Source organism: Carassius auratus, unplaced genomic scaffold (genome assembly GCF_003368295.1).
Source record: "Carassius auratus strain Wakin unplaced genomic scaffold, ASM336829v1 scaf_tig00033055, whole genome shotgun sequence".
Taxonomy (NCBI): domain Eukaryota; kingdom Metazoa; phylum Chordata; class Actinopteri; order Cypriniformes; family Cyprinidae; genus Carassius; species Carassius auratus.
The window spans coordinates 1-22,043 of record NW_020526042.1 but is presented as its reverse complement, the minus strand read 5'-3'; the positions used below and the strand labels follow the sequence as shown (position 1 = coordinate 22,043).

Sequence of the window (22,043 nt, the reverse complement as noted above, 5' to 3'; positions counted from 1 at the left end):
TCTGACGAAATTTTCGGGTATTTTGGATTTTGTCGAAAACCTTCTTTTGCAACCTGGCGCCAGGTATTTGGCCCAGTCCCACCCAAATCAGCACAGAAAGCTTCTCTGGAGTCTGAGTGTCAATAATCATCCAAAAATAGAGGAAATTTCCATTCACCTTGGCGAGGGGACCTCAAAGCGTGCTAGGTGGCGTGTCCGAGGTGGCTCGAATGGCTATAACTCCAGGAAGGAGTGAGATCCCTTCACCCAAATCGGCACACCTGTGCAGGGGCTCAGTCCGAGGCCAGGTGAAAAAGGGCGCGGCGACAGGCCACTAGGTGTCGCTGTAAGCGACAACAAAATTAATACGAATCGAAAAAAAAGGACAACCAAACAACATGGAGACAGTTACAGCTAGGCTGCAGTCAGTCCAATCTACTTTCAAAGTAAGGTCTGCGCTATGTTCGAACTAAACTACCCACCAGGGTCCGATTTTTCAAGAGCGCAAGTGACTTTGTTTCACAGGCGCACAACACAAATCTCGCATGTGACAGAACTCCCCATTCTGAAAGGAAAATAAATAAAAAACTGTAAAAACCTCTTCTGCTTTGTTTCACCAACAATTTCAGGGGAGAGCGCGAACGCAGTCCCCCACTACCATAAATTATGCAGTCGAGATTCCCGCATTTGGGGAATTCGCAGGGGTCAGCATGGCCGGAGTGCAATGGACAAGCCTCGCCCTGGGTGAACCGCCTTCTTGATCATGGTGTCTCCCCTGCCAGGTAAGTATGAAGGCCCAGGCGGTCAGCCAGAGGTGTGATTTGCATCTCTACCATCCTCACCAACGGTTAGCCCTCCGCCCCCCCTCCAGGAAAGGAAGGACGGGTGCCTTCCGTTACTGGCCTGGAAACTGCCAAGCTCATGGGCCGGTGCTTCCCAACGCCAGTTTTAGATGACTCTCTTTAAACAAACACACCTGATTCGATGCGTCACCTCGTCTGTGAAAGACTTCAAGACCTCAGGTGGGTGCATCGTTAGTGGAAGAGTCCAAGACCCCAGGTGGACACATCAGGAAAAAAGTTTGCAATAAACCACAGCATCTGCAACGGCAGCTCTCATTCCTTGTTCTGCTATTCGACACAATAAATGGCAATCCCCAAAAAGGGAAAGCACACCGTTCCTGGAGACACTGCAATACCAGGCCGATGCATGGAGTGGACGGAGCAAGCCCCGGCTCCAGCTCCGTGATCTAAAAATCCATTTAATATGTAGTCCCCGGATGGGGGACGTATCAGATATTAAACTGATAAGAACAGATACTACACTTGATCTTAGCCAAAAGGCCGAGAAGCGATGCTGCTAAGACGCAGCAGGGAGGAAGCCGGACACGGCGATGCCCATCTCGGCTTTGGTAAGTTTTGGGAGACCTAAAAACGCTGGGGGATGGTACCCTGATAGCACACATACATCTAGGAGACGTCTATTTGACATATGAATTTACATCTGCAAGATGTAGTTTTAAGGCTGTTTGGCTCATCTGCAATACGTCTAATTTGGACGTCCTCCTTTTACAGGTTTGGGAAGGTTACTTGGAAATGTAAATAGCGTTACAGATTACAAGGTTACCCTGTTTAAAATGTTATAGTAGTATAACTTTTTCAATTACTTTATTAAAGTAATGTAAACTAATTTACTTTTGAGTACTTTTAGATTACTTTTCTAAATTTGTGAAAATTAAATAATAATAAAATAAAAACATATACATCAACTCAAATACAGTTATCTAATAAGCATGTGTCATTCCTGTATAATAAACTCCTGAAACATGGTGTTTTTTAAACTGCTGTCTCTTTGTATATGATATGATAGGTAAAATGCATGACGTGACACAGAGCAGTTCTAGAAATGATGTTTATTGCTCATGTACTCCTATATTGAGGCGGCAGAGGCTGACAACACTGCAAGCTTCAGTAGGCCTATTTGTATTAAATGAAACTGCCATGTTTTTGCCATTAATTTACAGGGAAGGGCGGACTGGAAAAACAAAAAATTCTGTTAAAATTCTGGAAATTATTAGGGCGTATGTCTCAGAACAGTCAGTGCAATTTGGGAAGAAATCAGTGAAATCCTGTATGTGGATGTTGGTTATAATTATTCAAATGTAATTGCCTTTGTAATCGTTTAAAAATTTCATAAGTAACTTTAATTTAATTACTAATTTTTTCTTCGTAACTGTAACTAATTACAGTTACATTCATTTTGTAATTAAATTACGTAATGCTGTTACATGTAACTAAGTTTACTCCCCAACCACTGCCTTTTTAGATGTTCAGATTAGATGTCAATTAGATGTCTTTTTAGATGTTTATGATTTAGATAGGTATATAAAACTGACATCTGAAAGGCGTATGTCAGACGTTTGTAGATGGCAGATGCTTTCCCAGATCAACAGTTCTTTAACAGACATCTTGCAGACGTAAGTGTGCTATCTGGGTAGTACCCTCCCCTGTCTACAACGTCACCGGGCCTCGTCCCGATCGGCCTGACGGAAAGTACGGCATGGCTCGTAACTCCCAAACGGCTTGGTCGCAGAGCCCACGTGCCTTATGACCCGGAATCCTTGGCTCGAGCCGAACGAGACGCAGGTCTCAGATTGGCCCGTCGCTCTGACGAAATTTTCGGGTATTTTTGGATTTTGTCGAAAACCTTCTTTTGCAACCTTGGCGGCCAGGTATTTGGCCCAGTCCCACCCAAATCAGCACAGAAAGCTTCTCTTGGAGTCTGAGTGTCAATAATCATCCAAAAATAGAGGAACATTTCCATTCACCTTGGCGAGGGGACCTCAAAACGTGCTAAGGTGGCGGTGTCCGAGGTGGCTCGAATGGCTATAACTCCAGGAAGGAGTGAGATCCCTTCACCCAAATCGGCACACCTGTGCAGGGGCTCAGTCCGAGGCCAGGCGAAAAGGGACGCGGCGACAGGCCACTAGGTGGCGCCGTAAGCTGAAAAATAGGGAAAATGTAATGTAAATGGACAATCAAACAAAGATGAAAACACCTGCAACACTGCGGGATGGTAGTACCCTCCCCTGTCTGCAACGTCACCGGGCCTTGTCCCGATCGGCCTGACGGTGGAACTGCAGCGACGGAAAGTACGGCATCGCTCGTAACTCCCCAAACGGTTGGTCGCAGAGCCACGTGCCTTATGTCACCGGAATCCTTGGCTCGAGCCGAACGAGACGCAGGTCTCAGATTGGCCCCGTCGCTCTGACGAAATTTTCGGGTATTTTGGATTTTTGTCGAAAACCTTCTTTTGGCAACCTGGCGCCAGGTATTTGGCCCAGTCCCACCAAATCAGCACAGAAAGCTTCTCTGGAGTCTGAGTGTCAATAATCATCCAAAAATAGAGGAAATTTCCATTCACCTTGGCGAGGGGACCTCAAAGCGTGCTAAGGTGGCGTGTCGAGGTGGCTCGAATGGCTATAACTCCAGGAAGGAGTGAGATCCCTTCACCCAAATCGGCACACCTGTGCAGGGGCTCAGTCCGAGGCCAGGTGAAAAAAGGGCGCGGCGACAGGCCACTAGGTGTCGCTGTAAGCGACAACAAAATTAATACGAATCGAAAAAAAGGACAACCAAACAACATGGAGACAGTTACAGCTAGGCTGCAGTCAGTCCAATCTACTTTCAAAGTAAGGTCTGCGCTATGTTCGAACTAAACTACCCACCAGGGTCCGATTTTTCAAGAGCGCAAGTGACTTTGTTTCACAGGCGCACAACACAAATCTCGCATGTGACAGAACTCCCCATTCTGAAAGGAAAATAAATAAAAAACTGTAAAAACCTCTTCTGCTTTGTTTCACCAACAATTTCAGGGGAGAGCGCGAACGCAGTCCCCCACTACCATAAATTATGCAGTCGAGATTCCCGCATTTGGGGAATTCGCAGGGGTCAGCATGGCCGGAGTGCAATGGACAAGCCTCGCCCTGGGTGAACCGCCTTCTTGATCATGGTGTCTCCCCTGCCAGGTAAGTATGAAGGCCCAGGCGGTCAGCCAGAGGTGTGATTTGCATCTCTACCATCCTCACCAACGGTTAGCCCTCCGCCCCCCCTCCAGGAAAGGAAGGACGGGTGCCTTCCGTTACTGGCCTGGAAACTGCCAAGCTCATGGGCCGGTGCTTCCCAACGCCAGTTTTAGATGACTCTCTTTAAACAAACACACCTGATTCGATGCGTCACCTCGTCTGTGAAAGACTTCAAGACCTCAGGTGGGTGCATCGTTAGTGGAAGAGTCCAAGACCCCAGGTGGACACATCAGGAAAAAAGTTTGCAATAAACCACAGCATCTGCAACGGCAGCTCTCATTCCTTGTTCTGCTATTCGACACAATAAATGGCAATCCCCAAAAAGGGAAAGCACACCGTTCCTGGAGACACTGCAATACCAGGCCGATGCATGGAGTGGACGGAGCAAGCCCCGGCTCCAGCTCCGTGATCTAAAAATCCATTTAATATGTAGTCCCCGGATGGGGGACGTATCAGATATTAAACTGATAAGAACAGATACTACACTTGATCTTAGCCAAAAGGCCGAGAAGCGATGCTGCTAAGACGCAGCAGGGAGGAAGCCGGACACGGCGATGCCCATCTCGGCTTTGGTAAGTTTTGGGAGACCTAAAAACGCTGGGGGATGGTACCCTGATAGCACACATACATCTAGGAGACGTCTATTTGACATATGAATTTACATCTGCAAGATGTAGTTTTAAGGCTGTTTGCTCATCTGCAATACGTCTATTGGACGTCTCCTTTTAGCAGTGTTTGGAAGGTTACTTTGGAAATGTAATAGGTTACAGATTACAAGTTACCCTGTTTAAAATGTTATAGTAGTATAACTTTTTCAATTACTTTATTAAAGTAATGTAACTAATTACTTTTGAGTACTTTTAGATTACTTTTCTAAATTTGTGAAAATTAAATAATAATAAATAAAAACATATACATCAACTCAAATACAGTTATCTAATAAGCATGTGTCATTCCTGTATAATAAACTCCTGAAACATTGGTGTTTTTTTAAACTGCTGTCTCTTTGTATATGATATGATAGGTAAAATGCATGACGTGACACAGAGCAGTTCTAGAAATGATGTTTATGTGCTCATGTACTCCTATATTGAGGCGGCAGAGGCTGACAACACTGCAAGCTTCAGTAGGCCTATTTGTATTAAATGAAACTGCATGTTTTTGCCATTAATTTACAGGAAGGGCGGACTGGGAAAAACAAAAAATTCTGTTAAAATTCTGGAAATTATTAGGGCGTATGTCTCAGAACAGTCAGTGCAATTTGGGAAAGAAATCAGTGAAATCTGTATGTGGATGTGTGTAAATATTCAAATGTAATTGCCTTTGTAATCGTTAAAAATTTCATAAGTAACTTTAATTTAATTACTAATTTTTTCTTCGTAACTGTAACTAATTACAGTTACATTCATTTTGTAATTAAATTACGTAATGCTGTTACATGTAACTAGTTACTCCCCAACACTGCCTTTTAGATGTCAGATAGATGTCAATTAGATGTCTTTTAGATGTTTATGATTTAGAAGGTATATAAAACTGACATCTGAAAGGCGTATGTCAGACGTTTGTAGATGGCAGATGCTTTCCAGATCAACAGTTCTTTAACAGACATCTTGCAGACGTAAGTGTGCTATCTGGGTAGTACCCTCCCCTGTCTACAACGTCACCGGGCCTCGTCCCGATCGGCCTGACGGAAAGTACGGCATGGCTCGTAACTCCCAAACGGTTGGTCGCAGAGCCACGTGCCTTATGACACCGGAATCCTTGGCTCGAGCCGAACGAGACGCAGGTCTCAGATTGGCCCGTCGCTCTGACGAAATTTTCGGGTATTTTGGATTTTGTCGAAAACCTTCTTTTGCAACCTGGCGCCAGGTATTTGGCCCAGTCCCACCCAAATCAGCACAGAAAGCTTCTCTGGAGTCTGAGTGTCAATAATCATCCAAAAATAGAGGAAATTTCCATTCACCTTGGCGAGGGGACCTCAAAGCGTGCTAAGGTGGCGTGTCCGAGGTGGCTCGAATGGCTATAACTCCAGGAAGGAGTGAGATCCCTTCACCCAAATCGGCACACCTGTGCAGGGGCTCAGTCCGAGGCCAGGTGAAAAAGGGCGCGGCGACAGGCCACTAGGTGTCGCTGTAAGCGACAACAAAATTAATACGAATCGAAAAAAAGGACAACCAAACAACATGGAGACAGTTACAGCTAGGCTGCAGTCAGTCCAATCTACTTTCAAAGTAAGGTCTGCGCTATGTTCGAACTAAACTACCCACCAGGGTCCGATTTTTCAAGAGCGCAAGTGACTTTGTTTCACAGGCGCACAACACAAATCTCGCATGTGACAGAACTCCCCATTCTGAAAGGAAAATAAATAAAAAACTGTAAAAACCTCTTCTGCTTTGTTTCACCAACAATTTCAGGGGAGAGCGCGAACGCAGTCCCCCACTACCATAAATTATGCAGTCGAGATTCCCGCATTTGGGGAATTCGCAGGGGTCAGCATGGCCGGAGTGCAATGGACAAGCCTCGCCCTGGGTGAACCGCCTTCTTGATCATGGTGTCTCCCCTGCCAGGTAAGTATGAAGGCCCAGGCGGTCAGCCAGAGGTGTGATTTGCATCTCTACCATCCTCACCAACGGTTAGCCCTCCGCCCCCCCTCCAGGAAAGGAAGGACGGGTGCCTTCCGTTACTGGCCTGGAAACTGCCAAGCTCATGGGCCGGTGCTTCCCAACGCCAGTTTTCAGATGACTCTCTTTAAACAAACACACCTGATTCGATGCGTCACCTCGTCTGTGAAAGACTTCAAGACCTCAGGTGGGTGCATCGTTAGTGGAAGAGTCCAAGACCCCAGGTGGACACATCAGGAAAAAAGTTTGCAATAAACCACAGCATCTGCAATGGCAGCTCTCATTCCTTGTTCTGCTATTCGACACAATAAATGGCAATCCCCAAAAAGGGAAAGCACACCGTTCCTGGAGACACTGCAATACCAGGCCGATGCATGGAGTGGACGGAGCAAGCCCCGGCTCCAGCTCCGTGATCTAAAAATCCATTTAATATGTAGTCCCCGGATGGGGGACGTATCAGATATTAAACTGATAAGAACAGATACTACACTTGATCTTAGCCAAAAGGCCGAGAAGCGATGCTGCTAAGACGCAGCAGGGAGGAAGCCGGACACGGCGATGCCCATCTCGGCTTTGGTAAGTTTTGGGAGACCTAAAAACGCTGGGGGATGGTACCCTGATAGCACACATACATCTAGGAGACGTCTATTTGACATATGAATTTACATCTGCAAGATGTAGTTTTAAGGCTGTTTGCTCATCTGCAATACGTCTATTGGACGTCTCCTTTTAGCAGTGTTTGGAAGGTTACTTTGGAAATGTAATAGGTTACAGATTACAAGTTACCCTGTTTAAAATGTTATAGTAGTATAACTTTTTCAATTACTTTATTAAAGTAATGTAACTAATTACTTTTGAGTACTTTTAGATTACTTTTCTAAATTTGTGAAAATTAAATAATAATAAATAAAAACATATACATCAACTCAAATACAGTTATCTAATAAGCATGTGTCATTCCTGTATAATAAACTCCTGAAACATTGGTGTTTTTTTAAACTGCTGTCTCTTTGTATATGATATGATAGGTAAAATGCATGACGTGACACAGAGCAGTTCTAGAAATGATGTTTATGTGCTCATGTACTCCTATATTGAGGCGGCAGAGGCTGACAACACTGCAAGCTTCAGTAGGCCTATTTGTATTAAATGAAACTGCATGTTTTTGCCATTAATTTACAGGAAGGGCGGACTGGGAAAAACAAAAAATTCTGTTAAAATTCTGGAAATTATTAGGGCGTATGTCTCAGAACAGTCAGTGCAATTTGGGAAAGAAATCAGTGAAATCTGTATGTGGATGTGTGTAAATATTCAAATGTAATTGCCTTTGTAATCGTTAAAAATTTCATAAGTAACTTTAATTTAATTACTAATTTTTTCTTCGTAACTGTAACTAATTACAGTTACATTCATTTTGTAATTAAATTACGTAATGCTGTTACATGTAACTAGTTACTCCCCAACACTGCCTTTTAGATGTCAGATAGATGTCAATTAGATGTCTTTTAGATGTTTATGATTTAGAAGGTATATAAAACTGACATCTGAAAGGCGTATGTCAGACGTTTGTAGATGGCAGATGCTTTCCAGATCAACAGTTCTTTAACAGACATCTTGCAGACGTAAGTGTGCTATCTGGGTAGTACCCTCCCCTGTCTACAACGTCACCGGGCCTCGTCCCGATCGGCCTGACGGAAAGTACGGCATGGCTCGTAACTCCCAAACGGTTGGTCGCAGAGCCACGTGCCTTATGTCACCGGAATCCTTGGCTCGAGCCGAACGAGACGCAGGTCTCAGATTGGCCCGTCGCTCTGACGAAATTTTCGGGTATTTTGGATTTTGTCGAAAACCTTCTTTTGCAACCTGGCGCCAGGTATTTGGCCCAGTCCCACCCAAATCAGCACAGAAAGCTTCTCTGGAGTCTGAGTGTCAATAATCATCCAAAAATAGAGGAAATTTCCATTCACCTTGGCGAGGGGACCTCAAAACGTGCTAAGGTGGCGTGTCCGAGGTGGCTCGAATGGCTATAACTCCAGGAAGGAGTGAGATCCCTTCACCCAAATCGGCACACCTGTGCAGGGGCTCAGTCCGAGGCCAGGTGAAAAGGGACGCGGCGACAGGCCACTAGGTGGCGCCGTAAGCTGAAAAATAGGGAAAATGTAATGTAAATGGACAATCAAACAAAGATGAAAACACCTGCAACACTGCGGGATGGTAGTACCCTCCCCTGTCTGCAACGTCACCGGGCCTTGTCCCGATCGGCCTGACGGTGGAACTGCAGCGACGGAAAGTACGGCATCGCTCGTAACTCCCAAACGGTTGGTCGCAGAGCCACGTGCCTTATGTCACCGGAATCCTTGGCTCGAGCCGAACGAGACGCAGGTCTCAGATTGGCCCGTCGCTCTGACGAAATTTTCGGGTATTTTGGATTTTGTCGAAAACCTTCTTTTGCAACCTGGCGCCAGGTATTTGGCCCAGTCCCACCCAAATCAGCACAGAAAGCTTCTCTGGAGTCTGACTGTCAATAATCATCCAAAAAATAGGAAATTTCCATTCACCTTGGCGAGGGGACCTCAAAGCGTGCTAAGGTGGCGTGTCCGAGGTGGCTCGAATGGCTATAACTCCAGGAAGGAGTGAGATCCCTTCACCCAAATCGGCACACCTGTGCAGGGGCTCAGTCCGAGGCCAGGTGAAAAAGGGCGCGGCGACAGGCCACTAGGTGTCGCTGTAAGCGACAACAAAATTAATACGAATCGAAAAAAAGGACAACCAAACAACATGGAGACAGTTACAGCTAGGCTGCAGTCAGTCCAATCTACTTTCAAAGTAAGGTCTGCGCTATGTTCGAACTAAACTACCCACCAGGGTCCGATTTTTCAAGAGCGCAAGTGACTTTGTTTCACAGGCGCACAACACATATCTCGCATGTGACAGAACTCCCCATTCTGAAAGGAAAATAAATAAAAAACTGTAAAAACCTCTTCTGCTTTGTTTCACCAACAATTTCAGGGGAGAGCGCGAACGCAGTCCCCCACTACCATAAATTATGCAGTCGAGATTCCCGCATTTGGGGAATTCGCAGGGGTCAGCATGGCCGGAGTGCAATGGACAAGCCTCGCCCTGGGTGAACCGCCTTCTTGATCATGGTGTCTCCCCTGCCAGGTAAGTATGAAGGCCCAGGCGGTCAGCCAGAGGTCTGATTTGCATCTCTACCATCCTCACCAACGGTTAGCCCTCCGCCCCCCCTCCGGGAAAGGAAGGACGGGTGCCTTCCGTTACTGGCCTGGAAACTGCCAAGCTCATGGGCCGGTGCTTCCCAACGCCAGTTTTAGATGACTCTCTTTAAACAAACACACCTGATTCGATGCGTCACCTCGTCTGTGAAAGACTTCAAGACCTCAGGTGGGTGCATCGTTAGTGGAAGAGTCCAAGACCCCAGGTGGACACATCAGGAAAAAAGTTTGCAATAAACCACAGCATCTGCAATGGCAGCTCTCATTCCTTGTTCTGCTATTCGACACAATAAATGGCAATCCCCAAAAAGGGAAAGCACACCGTTCCTGGAGACACTGCAATACCAGGCCGATGCATGGAGTGGACGGAGCAAGCCCCGGCTCCAGCTCCGTGATCTAAAAATCCATTTAATATGTAGTCCCCGGATGGGGGACGTATCAGATATTAAACTGATAAGAACAGATACTACACTTGATCTTAGCCAAAAGGCCGAGAAGCGATGCTGCTAAGACGCAGCAGGGAGGAAGCCGGACACGGCGATGCCCATCTCGGCTTTGGTAAGTTTTGGGAGACCTAAAAACGCTGGGGGATGGTACCCTGATAGCACACATACATCTAGGAGACGTCTATTTGACATATGAATTTACATCTGCAAGATGTAGTTTTAAGGCTGTTTGCTCATCTGCAATACGTCTATTGGACGTCTCCTTTTAGCAGTGTTTGGAAGGTTACTTTGGAAATGTAATAGGTTACAGATTACAAGTTACCCTGTTTAAAATGTTATAGTAGTATAACTTTTTCAATTACTTTATTAAAGTAATGTAACTAATTACTTTTGAGTACTTTTAGATTACTTTTCTAAATTTGTGAAAATTAAATAATAATAAATAAAAACATATACATCAACTCAAATACAGTTATCTAATAAGCATGTGTCATTCCTGTATAATAAACTCCTGAAACATTGGTGTTTTTTTAAACTGCTGTCTCTTTGTATATGATATGATAGGTAAAATGCATGACGTGACACAGAGCAGTTCTAGAAATGATGTTTATGTGCTCATGTACTCCTATATTGAGGCGGCAGAGGCTGACAACACTGCAAGCTTCAGTAGGCCTATTTGTATTAAATGAAACTGCATGTTTTTGCCATTAATTTACAGGAAGGGCGGACTGGGAAAAACAAAAAATTCTGTTAAAATTCTGGAAATTATTAGGGCGTATGTCTCAGAACAGTCAGTGCAATTTGGGAAAGAAATCAGTGAAATCTGTATGTGGATGTGTGTAAATATTCAAATGTAATTGCCTTTGTAATCGTTAAAAATTTCATAAGTAACTTTAATTTAATTACTAATTTTTTCTTCGTAACTGTAACTAATTACAGTTACATTCATTTTGTAATTAAATTACGTAATGCTGTTACATGTAACTAGTTACTCCCCAACACTGCCTTTTAGATGTCAGATAGATGTCAATTAGATGTCTTTTAGATGTTTATGATTTAGAAGGTATATAAAACTGACATCTGAAAGGCGTATGTCAGACGTTTGTAGATGGCAGATGCTTTCCAGATCAACATTTCTTTAACAGACATCTTGCAGACGTAAGTGTGCTATCTGGGTAGTACCCTCCCCTGTCTACAACGTCACCGGGCCTCGTCCCGATCGGCCTGACGGAAAGTACGGCATGGCTCGTAACTCCCAAACGGTTGGTCGCAGAGCCACGTGCCTTATGTCACCGGAATCCTTGGCTCGAGCCGAACGAGACGCAGGTCTCAGATTGGCCCGTCGCTCTGACGAAATTTTCGGGTATTTTGGATTTTGTCGAAAACCTTCTTTTGCAACCTGGCGCCAGGTATTTGGCCCAGTCCCACCCAAATCAGCACAGAAAGCTTCTCTGGAGTCTGACTGTCAATAATCATCCAAAAAAATAGGAAATTTCCATTCACCTTGGCGAGGGGACCTCAAAGCGTGCTAAGGTGGCGTGTCCGAGGTGGCTCGAATGGCTATAACTCCAGGAAGGAGTGAGATCCCTTCACCCAAATCGGCACACCTGTGCAGGGGCTCAGTCCGAGGCCAGGTGAAAAAGGGCGCGGCGACAGGCCACTAGGTGTCGCTGTAAGCGACAACAAAATTAATACGAATCGAAAAAAAGGACAACCAAACAACATGGAGACAGTTACAGCTAGGCTGCAGTCAGTCCAATCTACTTTCAAAGTAAGGTCTGCGCTATGTTCGAACTAAACTACCCACCAGGGTCCGATTTTTCAAGAGCGCAAGTGACTTTGTTTCACAGGCGCACAACACATATCTCGCATGTGACAGAACTCCCCATTCTGAAAGGAAAATAAATAAAAAACTGTAAAAACCTCTTCTGCTTTGTTTCACCAACAATTTCAGGGGAGAGCGCGAACGCAGTCCCCCACTACCATAAATTATGCAGTCGAGATTCCCGCATTTGGGGAATTCGCAGGGGTCAGCATGGCCGGAGTGCAATGGACAAGCCTCGCCCTGGGTGAACCGCCTTCTTGATCATGGTGTCTCCCCTGCCAGGTAAGTATGAAGGCCCAGGCGGTCAGCCAGAGGTCTGATTTGCATCTCTACCATCCTCACCAACGGTTAGCCCTCCGCCCCCCCTCCGGGAAAGGAAGGACGGGTGCCTTCCGTTACTGGCCTGGAAACTGCCAAGCTCATGGGCCGGTGCTTCCCAACGCCAGTTTTAGATGACTCTCTTTAAACAAACACACCTGATTCGATGCGTCACCTCGTCTGTGAAAGACTTCAAGACCTCAGGTGGGTGCATCGTTAGTGGAAGAGTCCAAGACCCCAGGTGGACACATCAGGAAAAAAGTTTGCAATAAACCACAGCATCTGCAATGGCAGCTCTCATTCCTTGTTCTGCTATTCGACACAATAAATGGCAATCCCCAAAAAGGGAAAGCACACCGTTCCTGGAGACACTGCAATACCAGGCCGATGCATGGAGTGGACGGAGCAAGCCCCGGCTCCAGCTCCGTGATCTAAAAATCCATTTAATATGTAGTCCCCGGATGGGGGACGTATCAGATATTAAACTGATAAGAACAGATACTACACTTGATCTTAGCCAAAAGGCCGAGAAGCGATGCTGCTAAGACGCAGCAGGGAGGAAGCCGGACACGGCGATGCCCATCTCGGCTTTGGTAAGTTTTGGGAGACCTAAAAACGCTGGGGGATGGTACCCTGATAGCACACATACATCTAGGAGACGTCTATTTGACATATGAATTTACATCTGCAAGATGTAGTTTTAAGGCTGTTTGCTCATCTGCAATACGTCTATTGGACGTCTCCTTTTAGCAGTGTTTGGAAGGTTACTTTGGAAATGTAATAGGTTACAGATTACAAGTTACCCTGTTTAAAATGTTATAGTAGTATAACTTTTTCAATTACTTTATTAAAGTAATGTAACTAATTACTTTTGAGTACTTTTAGATTACTTTTCTAAATTTGTGAAAATTAAATAATAATAAATAAAAACATATACATCAACTCAAATACAGTTATCTAATAAGCATGTGTCATTCCTGTATAATAAACTCCTGAAACATTGGTGTTTTTTTAAACTGCTGTCTCTTTGTATATGATATGATAGGTAAAATGCATGACGTGACACAGAGCAGTTCTAGAAATGATGTTTATGTGCTCATGTACTCCTATATTGAGGCGGCAGAGGCTGACAACACTGCAAGCTTCAGTAGGCCTATTTGTATTAAATGAAACTGCATGTTTTTGCCATTAATTTACAGGAAGGGCGGACTGGGAAAAACAAAAAATTCTGTTAAAATTCTGGAAATTATTAGGGCGTATGTCTCAGAACAGTCAGTGCAATTTGGGAAAGAAATCAGTGAAATCTGTATGTGGATGTGTGTAAATATTCAAATGTAATTGCCTTTGTAATCGTTAAAAATTTCATAAGTAACTTTAATTTAATTACTAATTTTTTCTTCGTAACTGTAACTAATTACAGTTACATTCATTTTGTAATTAAATTACGTAATGCTGTTACATGTAACTAGTTACTCCCCAACACTGCCTTTTAGATGTCAGATAGATGTCAATTAGATGTCTTTTAGATGTTTATGATTTAGAAGGTATATAAAACTGACATCTGAAAGGCGTATGTCAGACGTTTGTAGATGGCAGATGCTTTCCAGATCAACAGTTCTTTAACAGACATCTTGCAGACGTAAGTGTGCTATCTGGGTAGTACCCTCCCCTGTCTACAACGTCACCGGGCCTCGTCCCGATCGGCCTGACGGAAAGTACGGCATGGCTCGTAACTCCCAAACGGTTGGTCGCAGAGCCACGTGCCTTATGTCACCGGAATCCTTGGCTCGAGCCGAACGAGACGCAGGTCTCAGATTGGCCCGTCGCTCTGACGAAATTTTCGGGTATTTTGGATTTTGTCGAAAACCTTCTTTTGCAACCTGGCGCCAGGTATTTGGCCCAGTCCCACCCAAATCAGCACAGAAAGCTTCTCTGGAGTCTGACTGTCAATAATCATCCAAAAAAAGAGGAAATTTCCATTCACCTTGGCGAGGGGACCTCAAAGCGTGCTAAGGTGGCGTGTCCGAGGTGGCTCGAATGGCTATAACTCCAGGAAGGAGTGAGATCCCTTCACCCAAATCGGCACACCTGTGCAGGGGCTCAGTCCGAGGCCAGGTGAAAAAGGGCGCGGCGACAGGCCACTAGGTGTCGCTGTAAGCGACAACAAAATTAATACGAATCGAAAAAAAGGACAACCAAACAACATGGAGACAGTTACAGCTAGGCTGCAGTCAGTCCAATCTACTTTCAAAGTAAGGTCTGCGCTATGTTCGAACTAAACTACCCACCAGGGTCCGATTTTTCAAGAGCGCAAGTGACTTTGTTTCACAGGCGCACAACACATATCTCGCATGTGACAGAACTCCCCATTCTGAAAGGAAAATAAATAAAAAACTGTAAAAACCTCTTCTGCTTTGTTTCACCAACAATTTCAGGGGAGAGCGCGAACGCAGTCCCCCACTACCATAAATTATGCAGTCGAGATTCCCGCATTTGGGGAATTCGCAGGGGTCAGCATGGCCGGAGTGCAATGGACAAGCCTCGCCCTGGGTGAACCGCCTTCTTGATCATGGTGTCTCCCCTGCCAGGTAAGTATGAAGGCCCAGGCGGTCAGCCAGAGGTCTGATTTGCATCTCTACCATCCTCACCAACGGTTAGCCCTCCGCCCCCCCTCCGGGAAAGGAAGGACGGGTGCCTTCCGTTACTGGCCTGGAAACTGCCAAGCTCATGGGCCGGTGCTTCCCAACGCCAGTTTTAGATGACTCTCTTTAAACAAACACACCTGATTCGATGCGTCACCTCGTCTGTGAAAGACTTCAAGACCTCAGGTGGGTGCATCGTTAGTGGAAGAGTCCAAGACCCCAGGTGGACACATCAGGAAAAAAGTTTGCAATAAACCACAGCATCTGCAATGGCAGCTCTCATTCCTTGTTCTGCTATTCGACACAATAAATGGCAATCCCCAAAAAGGGAAAGCACACCGTTCCTGGAGACACTGCAATACCAGGCCGATGCATGGAGTGGACGGAGCAAGCCCCGGCTCCAGCTCCGTGATCTAAAAATCCATTTAATATGTAGTCCCCGGACGGGGGACGTATCAGATATTAAACTGATAAGAACAGATTTTTCTTTCGAAAAAGTTTTATTGTCACCATTTACATTTTTTCCATTTGCATTTTTTCTTTTTCACACAACATTTTCTTTTTAATCACACATTAAAACAAGCAATATAATATATAATAAATACACATGGTAAAATGAAAGAAACAATCATTGTTAAAAAGCATTTGATTAAAACCACAGTGTTTTGCTTGTTTTTAAAAGTCCATTATTGAGGTGTGTTTAAAAGGTGCGGTCAGTTCCAAAAGTAAAATACAAATTTTAAAAAAAGCAAACAAGCCTCGTTTATATATATGTTAATAAAACCTCTTTCATGATAAAACAATAAAAAACACCAATTAAAAATCATCTATTGTGCAAGACCGGGGGTGAGTCCTTATCAAGTGGGTCATCACCCCACTCTCCAGAACAGGGACATGAGATGCTACTTTATGGACTCAGCGGAGATCCCCTCTCCTCCGGCCCGCTGGCCCGCTGTTCCCGTAGCCAGAGTGGTGAGGGTGCATCTACGGGCGGCCAGGGTCGGTGCCTGCCGGGACCCTCTCCGTGCGACCCCGGCCCCCCCGTCCGAATATCGTCGTCCGGTACCCCTGCAGCATTGATGTTACCTTTAGCTCGCATGCATGGAGGGTTACCGTAACGCGCTTCCCCACCAGCAGGTTTCTGGTGGCCCAGATGGCATCCTTGATGACGTTGAGGGTGAGCCAGAGCGAGGTAAATTTCTGTGCCGACAAGTCCTTCAAGCCCCGGCCCACCCCAAGGATGGCGAGCTGGTACCCGAACTGGGCCCCACCCGCTGGTAGGCACGGGAAATACAGGGGGCCGGTCTTGGCCCACAGGTCCCGCGCAGTGCTGCACTCCCAGAGCAGGTGGTGGACGGTCTCCGGGGAATTGCAGCCGGACCGCGGGCAGATGGGGTTCTTGGCCATGCCTCTGGAGTGCATAACCGCCCTGACCGGGAGGATCTCATGAGCCACCATCCACGATAAGTCCTTGTGCCTGTTCTGGAGAGCGGGGTGAGCCGCGTTCCGCCAAACCTGTTTGGCCTCACTTGGTGTGAGGCCCGGAACTGGACTCACCGGTTCCCGGTCCTGCACAACAGAGATGAGAGACTTGTGTTGAGTTAAAATGGTGACATCTTCACTCTCTAAAAGGTATTTCTTTAAAAACTTTTTTATAAAACTGTACTCTTTGGGCAAGTTAAAAGACACTGGGGTTTTCAAGTCCACTGGTAAAATTTTCAGTGTTCGTAGGTAAGACCCCATCCAAAATCGCGCCATTGCAGCCGTCTTGTTTTCTTTGGATGGGGTCGTGGCATAACTAATGTGCAGGGCGGTGAAGCGGCTGCCTAAAAACAGGTGGGGGTCTGGGAGGCCTTTTCCACCGTTCTCCGGCCTTTTCTTGATGGTCTCCCTCTTCAGGCGCTCCCACTTGGACCCCCACAGGAAGTAAAACACCGCCCTCTCCAGTTTCCCCAGGAACCACCGAGGGGGGCTAAAAACAGAACAGACAAGTAAAATCAGAGGTAAAATCACAGATTTAAAAATTAAAACCTTGCCTTCCATCGTCATCTGTCTTAGTCCCCAAAACCCCAGTCTTTTCCTAACTTTCCCTAACAAGTCAGTCCAGTTTTCCCGTCCACCCCCGTCTTTATCAAATTTAACGCCTAAAATCTTAAAATCGTTGTCTTTAAAAACCAAATCAAGTCCTCCTGTGTCCACGTCTCCCCACGGCCCGAAGAGCTGGGCCTCGGACTTGTTTCTATTGAGTTTGGCGCCCGAGGCCCGACCGTACCAGTCAGTCAAGTCCAGTGCTCTTCGTATTGATAAAACGTCTGTGGCTAAAAGAGTTACGTCGTCCATATATAAAACACAGGTCGCCGTCAGTCCCCCCGTCCCAGGAACGTCCAGTCCTTTGATCCATTTGTCCCTTCTCAAGATCTGTGCCAGTGGCTCGATGCAAGCCACATACAGAAGAGGAGATAAAGGACATCCCTGACGGACACCACTGTGTATGTTCACAGCTTTGGAAAGATGCCCATTTATTAGAATTTTGCTGACTATTCCCTTGTACAGCAGTCCCACCCAGGCTATAAACCTCTTTGGAAACCCCATTTTCTCCAGAACCTGGAAGAGGTACTGGTGCGAGACTCGATCAAATGCTTTTTCAAAATCTAAATTTAGGACTACTAGCCGAATATTTCTGTCTCTCGCGTAACAGATGGCGTCTCTAATCAGCACTAGGTTGTCTGTTATCTTTCTTCCGGGCACAGAACAAGCTTGATCCGGGTGAATCACGTCCTCTAAAACAGTTGACATGCGTGTTGCTAAAACTTTGCTAAAAAGTTTATAATCGAAATTTAAAAGTGTTATGGGTCTCCAGTTTTTTAAGTCAGTCCGGTCACCTTTTTTGTGAAGTAAAGAAACTATCCCTATTCTAAAACTGTCTGGAAGTCTGTCGAGGGTCTCAAACTCTTTAAAAACTGTCAAAAGCTCTTGTCCTAAAATGTCCCAAAATGTTAGATAAAACTCCAGGGGAAGTCCATCCACTCCTGGGGACTTCCCCTTTTTAAAACCTCCAAGAGCTTTTTGGGTTTCTAAAATGTTCAAATCTTGGGCTAAAATCTCATTTTGACAGTCGACCCTTTTCTCAACAAAATTTAAAACTTCTTTTACGGTGTCTGAGTGTACCTTTTTAAAACTATATAAAGCCCCATAAAATTTTTCCACATCCTCTAAAATCTCTTTTGTTGTGTTAACCTCCCTATCCCCTGTTTTAACCCTGGTTAACCCCCCACCCCTTGTTATTATTTTCTTAAAAAAATATCTGGTACACTTTTCCCCTTCTTCAATTTCTCTCTCTTTGCTTCTTAAAAGGACCCCTTTACTTTCTATATTGGCTAAAACTGACATTTCCTTTTTTACATCCTGGATTTCATTGTTAAAATCAAAACCATTATTTAAAAGATTAAAATACCTTTGTAGTCTTTTTTGCAACCCCAACATGCATTTCTTTTCCCTACTCTTCTTTTCTTTCCCTATCTTTCTAAAAAACTGTCTCGTCCGGTCCTTTACCATCTCCCACCACTGTGCACGTGTATCATAAAAGTCTTGGAGGGTCTGCCATTGGCTGAACTGTTCCCTATATTCTAAAATTACATTCTTGTCTTCCAACAGGGAACAGTTCAGCTTCCACAGCCCTCCCCCTACCGTCACACCCATGGGCAGTGAAAGGGTGCAAGACAGCATCATGTGATCAGAGAAAAAAAGGGGGGTTAATGTAGCATCGGTTGGCGGGCAGTCCCTTGTAAACACGTAGTCGATTCGAGAGGCTTTGGTACCATCACCACTGAACCAGGTGAAGCCCTCCTCTCTTTGATGCAAAATTTTAAAACAGTCGACTAAATTAAAATCTCTGACTAAACCCTGCAATAAAACCGACGTTTTGTCCACTCTGAAATCCTCCCCTACCCTTTTCCTGTCTGTTTTAGATAAAACACAATTAAAATCCCCTGCTACCATTAGGGGAGCCCTACCTAGCATGTGGGGTTGCAAGTCTTCTAAAAGCTCATATCTTTCGTTCTTTTCCGTAAAACCATATACATTAAGAACATTAAAATCCCTGTCTAAAAAGGTCAGATTTACTAAAAGTGCCCGGCCTTGCCTCACCACAGTGCTGCCCTTCACCAAGATGTTAGGATTATTAATTAAAACCGCAACTCCGTCGTTTTTGTTAAAATTTGATCCGCTCCATATGGAGGCTCCTGCGGACCATAGCTCTTCCATTTTTGTGTACCTAGTTAAAAAGGGCAGAGAACACTCTTGTAATAAAAACAAATCTGACTTAAAAGATTTTAAAAGGGACAAAATACTCTGTGCTCTAATGGTGGACCTCACACTTCTGACATTGATAGTAGAGATGGTGAGGGCCATGAGCAGTAGGGTTAAAAAGGTATGAGGCATTTAAAACAGAAGACAATAAAAAGACTACAAAAATATGATTAAAATCATGTTACATCTTGTAGCATTTGTCTTTCCTTTTCCCCAGATGAGCTGAGGTCAGGAGGGCAAATGCCTGTCGCTTCAGAGGCCACAGAGGGAACCTCTTGTGGCTCCTTTGGCGATGATGCTGTTAGCTTAATGTGCAAAAAGGAAACCTCATTTGGGGACTCTAGGGGCCACATGCGCTCCAGATCTACCGAGTCGGAACTATCGAGCTTATATGCTGCCCTAGATTTTTTCTCCTCCGTTACAATCAGAGGAGACCCCGCAGGTCTTTTTTGCACCTGAGCATTAGGGAGTGAACACTCTGTCTCACTCCCGGTGGATTCTTCCACCCCATCCGAAACTGTTACCAGTGATTCTTCCTCACTTTCCTCTCCTTCCATTACCACTTCCTGTTCCGTTGCCTCCGCCCCTGTGGCCGCCCCACTTCCTCCTTCCTGCCCAATCCCTGAGGCCGGCTGGGAATTTGAAATTCCCGCCAAAACCTCAGGGACCGCCTCCTCTCTCCTTTGTTCCTTTGTTTGTTGCCCATGTGGGGCGGCCATTTTTAGCTTGTTGGCAAAACTTTTAGGGCAGTCTCTGTAGAGATGGTTTGTTTCTCCACAAAGATTGCACCGTCTGCCATTGGTACAGTCATCAAAACTGTGACCAATTTCTCTACACTTCCCACAGATTAACTCTTGGCATGCTTCAGCTAGATGACCAAACCTTCCACACTTTCTGCAGAGTTTGGGCATTCCTTGATAATGTATGTAGCCTCTGTTCTCTCCGAGCACAATCATGGAAGGCAGATGCTTCAGGCCCTGGTAGCCCCCAGCGTCTTCCCATTGTTTAATGGGAATTCGCCAGGAGCATGTCCAAATGCCATCTTCATCTAACACTTTGACAGGCTGGCCTCGAACAGTGCAAAATCTACCCAACCAAACACAAATATCATCTCCAGTCACGGTTTCATTGAACATCCTGACAATCACAGTTTTAAGTGTGTTATCAGAAAGTTTCTCAACAGTGAACATGGAGAACTGGGCTTTAACTGATTCAAACCTTTGCCAAAAGTCATTAAGTAGGGAAGCGGTTTTAAAACTAACATCAAATCCTTTGTTCAAGGGCAGAGTCATCAAACAATTCAGGTCATCACATTTAAAAGCTAGGGTCTTTTGGATCAGCTTCCTGGAAAAGTCCATACGGGACATTCCCAGGAGCTTCCCCTCACCCTGCCTGAATAAAAAACGCACGCTGTGGTGCCTCCGCACGCCGGCACGGGCAGCCGACATGATGGAGGCACCAACAGCCTAAAAACTTAAAACAACAATAAATACAACAATAAATAACAAAATAAATAATTAAAAGACCTCACCTTAAAACTTGTTGGAGCCCGAAGCAGCAGAGTTCAATATACCTCTCGAAGTTGTGTGACTCAAGATATGAACGATCTCGAGTCAGGAAACCTCCAAGAGGCGATCGCAGTCTCAACCGTCCGACAAGATACTTGATCTTAGCCAAAAGGCCGAGAAGCGATGCTGCTAAGACGCAGCAGGGAGGAAGCCGGACACGGCGATGCCCATCTCGGCTTTGGTAAGTTTTGGGAGACCTAAAAACGCTGGGGGATGGTACCCTGATAGCACACATACATCTAGGAGACGTCTATTTGACATATGAATTTACATCTGCAAGATGTAGTTTTAAGGCTGTTTGCTCATCTGCAATACGTCTATTGGACGTCTCCTTTTAGCAGTGTTTGGAAGGTTACTTTGGAAATGTAATAGGTTACAGATTACAAGTTACCCTGTTTAAAATGTTATAGTAGTATAACTTTTTCAATTACTTTATTAAAGTAATGTAACTAATTACTTTTGAGTACTTTTAGATTACTTTTCTAAATTTGTGAAAATTAAATAATAATAAATAAAAACATATACATCAACTCAAATACAGTTATCTAATAAGCATGTGTCATTCCTGTATAATAAACTCCTGAAACATTGGTGTTTTTTTAAACTGCTGTCTCTTTGTATATGATATGATAGGTAAAATGCATGACGTGACACAGAGCAGTTCTAGAAATGATGTTTATGTGCTCATGTACTCCTATATTGAGGCGGCAGAGGCTGACAACACTGCAAGCTTCAGTAGGCCTATTTGTATTAAATGAAACTGCATGTTTTTGCCATTAATTTACAGGAAGGGCGACTGGGAAAAACAAAAAATTCTGTTAAAATTCTGGAAATTATTAGGGCGTATGTCTCAGAACAGTCAGTGCAATTTGGGAAAGAAATCAGTGAAATCTGTATGTGGATGTGTGTAAATATTCAAATGTAATTGCTTTGTAATCGTTAAAAATTTCATAAGTAACTTTAATTTAATTACTAATTTTTTTCTTCGTAACTGTAACTAATTACAGTTACATTCATTT

The 22,043-nt window shown here is 44.8% G+C and overlaps 11 non-coding genes and 1 pseudogene across 11 annotated transcripts; all 12 read right to left on the bottom strand.

Annotated features, from left to right (window-relative positions):
- Positions 1-605: 605 nt before the first annotated feature.
- Positions 606-769, bottom strand: LOC113081056 (U1 spliceosomal RNA). The gene has a single exon (XR_003282081.1). It is a non-coding gene; the product is annotated as a U1 spliceosomal RNA (small nuclear RNA).
- A 374-nt stretch (positions 770-1,143) lies between these two features.
- Positions 1,144-1,334, bottom strand: LOC113081062 (U2 spliceosomal RNA). The gene has a single exon (XR_003282086.1). It is a non-coding gene; the product is annotated as a U2 spliceosomal RNA (small nuclear RNA).
- Positions 1,335-3,850: 2,516 nt separating this feature from the next.
- Positions 3,851-4,014, bottom strand: LOC113081067 (U1 spliceosomal RNA). Its single transcript, XR_003282090.1, has one exon. It is a non-coding gene; the product is annotated as a U1 spliceosomal RNA (small nuclear RNA).
- A 374-nt stretch (positions 4,015-4,388) lies between these two features.
- On the bottom strand, positions 4,389-4,579 carry LOC113081060 (U2 spliceosomal RNA). Its single transcript, XR_003282085.1, has one exon. It is a non-coding gene; the product is annotated as a U2 spliceosomal RNA (small nuclear RNA).
- Positions 4,580-6,474: 1,895 nt separating this feature from the next.
- On the bottom strand, positions 6,475-6,638 carry LOC113081066 (U1 spliceosomal RNA). Its single transcript, XR_003282089.1, has one exon. It is a non-coding gene; the product is annotated as a U1 spliceosomal RNA (small nuclear RNA).
- A 375-nt stretch (positions 6,639-7,013) lies between these two features.
- On the bottom strand, positions 7,014-7,204 carry LOC113081059 (U2 spliceosomal RNA). The gene has a single exon (XR_003282084.1). It is a non-coding gene; the product is annotated as a U2 spliceosomal RNA (small nuclear RNA).
- Positions 7,205-9,690: 2,486 nt separating this feature from the next.
- LOC113081065 (U1 spliceosomal RNA) lies at positions 9,691-9,854 on the bottom strand. The gene has a single exon (XR_003282088.1). It is a non-coding gene; the product is annotated as a U1 spliceosomal RNA (small nuclear RNA).
- Positions 9,855-10,228: 374 nt separating this feature from the next.
- Positions 10,229-10,419, bottom strand: LOC113081058 (U2 spliceosomal RNA). Its single transcript, XR_003282083.1, has one exon. It is a non-coding gene; the product is annotated as a U2 spliceosomal RNA (small nuclear RNA).
- A 1,895-nt stretch (positions 10,420-12,314) lies between these two features.
- Positions 12,315-12,478, bottom strand: LOC113081064 (U1 spliceosomal RNA). The gene has a single exon (XR_003282087.1). It is a non-coding gene; the product is annotated as a U1 spliceosomal RNA (small nuclear RNA).
- Positions 12,479-12,852: 374 nt separating this feature from the next.
- On the bottom strand, positions 12,853-13,043 carry LOC113081057 (U2 spliceosomal RNA). Its single transcript, XR_003282082.1, has one exon. It is a non-coding gene; the product is annotated as a U2 spliceosomal RNA (small nuclear RNA).
- Positions 13,044-14,938: 1,895 nt separating this feature from the next.
- Positions 14,939-15,102, bottom strand: LOC113081055 (U1 spliceosomal RNA). Its single transcript, XR_003282080.1, has one exon. It is a non-coding gene; the product is annotated as a U1 spliceosomal RNA (small nuclear RNA).
- A 374-nt stretch (positions 15,103-15,476) lies between these two features.
- Positions 15,477-15,650, bottom strand: LOC113081063 (uncharacterized; annotated as a pseudogene).
- Between the last annotated feature and the right edge of the window lie 6,393 nt (positions 15,651-22,043).